We start from the raw sequence: 5,308 nt of genomic DNA, 5'->3' as shown, positions 1-5,308 counted from the left end.
GGAGGGAACTGGGGGCTTTGCGGGACAAAAGGAGTCTAAATTCCGTTCAGGGCTCCTCCTCGAGCAGAACCCGTGAGGTATACGCCATTGTGGCATGTCTTATGCAGTGAGCCAGCAACTGCAATAAATAATAGGTATAGCGCGTCCGCTTTCGAGGACGCTCTCACCTGGACGTGTGCCAATTAATGTGTACCGTGAGGTATAAATGTGGCATGTCTTATGCAGCGAGCCAGCAACTACAATAAATAATAGATATAGCATGTCCGCTTTCGAGGACGCTCTCACCTGGAAGGTCTGCCAATTAATGTGCCACTAACTTGAGATTGATCGCAGTGAAAATTTTTCCTGATGCTTCGTGATGTAATATTATCTATTCACCCAGCTGTACAGCGAGATTGAGGTTGTTGCTGGCTACAAGTGCCAACAACTACCTCAACATCTTTCAACGTCAACGAGCCAGCACTACAGCGAGGCAGCAGCAATGAAGGAGTCCTCTCTTTACTGTTTGTTCTTTCACGCGCGCTTTGTAAATTGGCCTCAATGCCGAATACTTCTTCAGAATTTAAGCGCAAACTACGAGCTGCATTTGAGCAAAATTTATTTAATGATATTCCAGTAAAATTTGCAATTTATGCAGTGCAAAAACAATATCCAAGAATAGCGAACTTGTAAGCATGAAAAAAGAAAACAAGGAAACTTTAGAGCCTTCAAGAACATAGGCGAGCTAGGAAGCATATCTTATCTCGTCGCGAACAATTTGGGCATTCATAGTATACGGTATATGCCACGCCGTGCGCGTGTCAGAACGTCTCTTATCTGCCTTGGGACATTTTCCGCACGCAGGGCACTAGCAGGCGCTCCTGAACGAAGTCAAGCAGCACACATAGGTATCGATTCTAGAACGTATACTTCTACCGAAGCACCTATTCCTCGCTACAAATTTCAACGCCAAAATATAGGCTTCGCCCCAAAAGGTGTATACCCAATGCGCCTCTCATCGTCAGCGAAGTACGTTCGCAAACAGGGGTCTTTCAAGCAAAACAGGGCTCCAACTATAGCAGCGTAGCTGGCAACATACTAAGCAAGACCTTGCAAAATTGGTCCCCGACTGGCCAGCCATGCGGTCACTGGCTTCTTGGCAACGCTTCGCAGTTGCCTTTTCCCCGCCGCATCGCCTTCTATAAATGCCGCTTCTGGCGGAAAAACACAGGTGAGCACGTTTTGTACCAGGTTTACAGCAGTCGCCAGAAGACTGCGCCGAGAGGGAAGCCTAGGGAGCCGCCCAAATGTGCGTTCGCAAAGCTAAAAATGCAGGAAAGAAAACATCGTGGCGCCCGGGAAATGCAACAGTGCTTGCTTGCCTGCTAAAACGCACTGCCTAGGGAAAACGAAAATAATGAGTGTGTGGCGTCTGCCCAAGGCAAAACTGCGTATGCCAAGTCCGTGTTTTGCCCTTGCTCTTAGCGTTCGGTATAGAGCAGAGATGCTTGTCATTACTGCAGCCTTTGTACGTTTGCATGTGTCTAAGGGATGAAATTAGGGGTGTGCGAATATTCGAAATCATCGAATACATTTCGCATATTACATTTTTAGTATTCGAATTCGATTCGAAATTCAAGTATTCGTGTTGTTTCGAATATTCTATCCGGCGCGAATATTCGGAATTGGCCGATATTCTATTGCGAGCAGCGGTGTTCATTCCGCCCCGCAAGTCTTATCAACATAGACATATCAACATGGCGGCACCCAGAGCCATGTGTAACGTGGGCCATGCCGTAGCTGACTGTGCTAGTGAGCGTCCTTGTGGCTTTGCCTGCGAAGCTGGTATAGTCAAAGCTGTACACGAAATACTTCGCAATACCTGCCACTTCAGTGCCAAGTGAGACGGTATTTTCTGTGGTTGGAGAAGTCATTTCAGCTCGAAGGGAACGACTCCGGCCTGACCATGTGGAGCAGCTGGTTTTCCTTCACGACAACCTTTAATGTTCATCCCAGCGACGCGCTTTTGTGCTTATGGCAGGCTAGCCTTAATCAATGCTGTGTACTAGCCATTTTCTGCGATATTTCCACACTTCTAAGAATAATGTTTTAGACTTTGATACTTTCTGTGCAGCCACACACACCTTTTGTGTTAATTTACTCATTAATCGTTGAACTCTGATGCTCTTGGATGCTCAAATAAATGTTTTGCAGTGGTTAAATCCGTCTGTCCTTGATTATTCGATATTCGATTCGATAATCGGAGCTAAGTATTCGTATTCGATTCGTATTCGAAAAATTTGATATTCGCACACCCCTAGTTAAAATGTATTCCAGTGACATTTATGCGCATAAAGCAACGTCGACCGCGTAACTCTAAAACCTCGATTTGAAGCCCACTTAAATGGATATGAAGTCTGGTATGAGAACTTCATGGTGTTAATAATTCCCATACGAAGGTAAAGCTTCAGTGACAGTGTTAGGCTGCGCTCCAGGAACACATGTGAACTAGTTGACAGCAGTTTACGCTGAAGTTACGCCCCATCACATTTCATGTCTACCTCAGTTCGTTACGGGCACATTTTTCTTTTGCGGTTCAAGGCAGTTTCAAACTACACCGCTAGAACGTCAACGTTATTTTAGCCTCGCCAGTAGTGCGACAACATGTCAGAGGAAAATTTCACTTGCCAGCCGTCGCCCTCTCGGCTTATTTGCTATGGTTTCAAAACCACAAAGAAGAAAAGAAAGGAAGAACGCTGGTTTTCAGTAACGCACCGGCAGGCAGAAGCAAACTGGACCGGTTACACGCACGCGACGAGAAGACACACAGCCAGCTCTCCCACTGTGCAGCCTGAATATGCGCACGAGCAACGCACCTGTGTATTGCATACCAAAATACACACCTGTTACAGACAGCGCCCTGAGAAAAGAAAAGTGATAAGGAGGGAGCTGGGGGACGCTGACGCCGCTCACGTCAGACCAATCTTTACCGCGTATTCACTCCCAGCGTCGAATTGCCCGCGTGTAGAGAAAGGTTCATTACACCTTCAGCGGCTCAGAGCGTCGTGGTTTCTAGTCGACGGCACGGAGGTGAGCCTGCGGTCCCGTCCGCTCCATCCTCTCCCCTCCGTCATCGCTGCTGCGCCGCGGTGATAGGGGGAAGCTGCCGGGTGTCGCGCCGCGCGCAGCAGCTGCCAGCCCTTGTTAACTTAAAAGCCCATCGGGTCGAACGACACGGAGGAGGCTCGTCAGCGGTGCCGGCGGCGGCGCTTCAAGGGGCGGAGAAGAAAGCTCGCCGTCTTGTCACTCGGTCGCCGCGACTCCTGGAAAGCGCGTTTGACTGCGCCGCGGCGGTCAGAGGAGCTGCGCCCGGAGATCCCGGGCCGAGATTGCGCGGCCCAAGTGCCGCCGCTCAACGACGACCCTCGCTGGAGAGCGGGCTGGACGGCGACACGCGCGCGTGCGCTGCTCGAGTCGTGTGGAGCGGAAGTGCTTCGCTGCCGCACGCTGGGCCGGCGTCGAGGGAAAGGAAGCTGGTAAAGCAGTGACCTCGCACCCGGCCACGTGCACTGTTCACAACGCTCGTCGCCAACGAGTTTGTCACACAAGAGGAACAGTAAACGCGGGGAAGTAAATGAAAATGATTAGATAAATTAACTTTAGCCACGCGAGGATATGTAAGCTCGACCAATGGCCGAGTTTGCAGTTCTACTTTTCAACCGAGTAAAGCATGCCGAGCCTAAAAACTACCCCTTCACGAACTATCGAAATCAGTGCGCGGTTATGAAAGTGAGCTCAAGTGCATTGTGTTTAGGAGACTCCCCACAATGTGGAGTAGAGTTAAGATTAAGGAGTAATTACTCATTATCAGCAGCTGCTTCGTAGCCGTGTGTATGCTCTCAGGTGCATGCCATTGAGTAATTACTACCTTATCTCGAGATGAACTTTCAATGGGAATAGGCTATGTTTTAAATTTGTTTATAACTTTTTTTTCGTGCTCAGTATTCTATGAATTGAGCAGCCTTGAGCTCCTCACCTCACCAAGGTGGTTGTTGAAAAGATATTAATGATATGTGCAGCTGTGGTAACCCCAACGAACGGTGTCCCGCATTCAGTTTGTTTAACTCTAGGCACAAGTAAAGCCGAGACACGCACCACCAGCGTCAACCCAAAACGAGGACAGTGAAACGTCACCGCAAAAACAACTGAGTAATATTGGATGCTTGCGAACAAATGCACGCAGCAGTTTTCGCGCCGTCAAAGTGAAAATCAAATGCACAGACAGTACGTCTGCCTCAAGTAAAATCTTGTTTCGCTGCTTCCATTCGAAATGTTCCGTTCGTGTTTTATCCGACGGCGACAATACTTAACTGCGTAGCGGTTCCGCCTCGACATCGCGGTCGTACCTCATGACGCCGCGTCAGCGCAGTTCATTTAACTCACGCAACACATTTCGATGGGTATTGCTGTTTTTGTCCTTTTCGTTGCGTTGTTGGCTTCGTGGTCGCGTACGTAGGAGCTTCACATGATTGGTAGCAAAAAGTGTCATTTCTGAAATTGCCGAACTTGTACGAAATGCAGCCTCCGTCCCAGATGTACCATTTTTGGCTCGAAATTCACTGCGATTCTCCCGCTACTATTACCCGACTTCTGCTCCGCTCGCATGGGGTATTTAGCAACCCTCAGCTCCGTACTGCCCGCTCAGTGCTAGCAGGACTTCGCGCTCCTTAGGCAAGCAGACCGCGGTGGAGGCTACGCGAGAGGGGTTGGTTTTGTGGGGCAGCGAGGGGGGTTGCCGTCCAAGGCGGGAGCAGCGGTTTATGACTTTTCCTTTCAAGAGGACGGGCCCGCACGTTGGCGATGCCGCCCACTCGGGTCGAACAAAGGACCAGCGCCCCCGCGAGAGATAGGGGAGCCGCGGCCAGCCCGCGACCACCACGCGACGCGCACGCCCTCTCCTCGCGCCGGAAGCTTCCGTCGCGCTGCTTAATTATAAAATCAGCCCCAGCGGCGGCGGACAATGCAGGCGCGACAAGAGGAGCTCGCGACGGCGGGCGCGATAAGGCGACCTTGGATCCGCTTTCTTTTTCCTCTCCCCTCGCGGTGCCGGAGCGCGAGGAGCGAGTTGACACGGCCCGGAGAGGACTCCATTGAGTCGTGAAAAGAAGCCTTTTGAAACAATGCGGTGTGCGCGCTGACCCTGAACGCGTGGCTGCCGGCGCTGTTCCACTCCATCTGCGACCGCGCCGGCTGCGTGGACGCGAGTGGGGCGGCGCGGGGACCACTTTCGCCCAACGCACGCACCGCCGCCGCTTCCGTCCACGAACGG

The sequence above is a fragment of the Amblyomma mixtum genome, chromosome 3 (assembly GCF_055824585.1).
Source record: "Amblyomma mixtum isolate Tamu chromosome 3, ASM5582458v1, whole genome shotgun sequence".
In the NCBI taxonomy this organism is placed as follows: domain Eukaryota; kingdom Metazoa; phylum Arthropoda; class Arachnida; order Ixodida; family Ixodidae; genus Amblyomma; species Amblyomma mixtum.
This window is presented reverse-complemented; position numbering follows the sequence as displayed.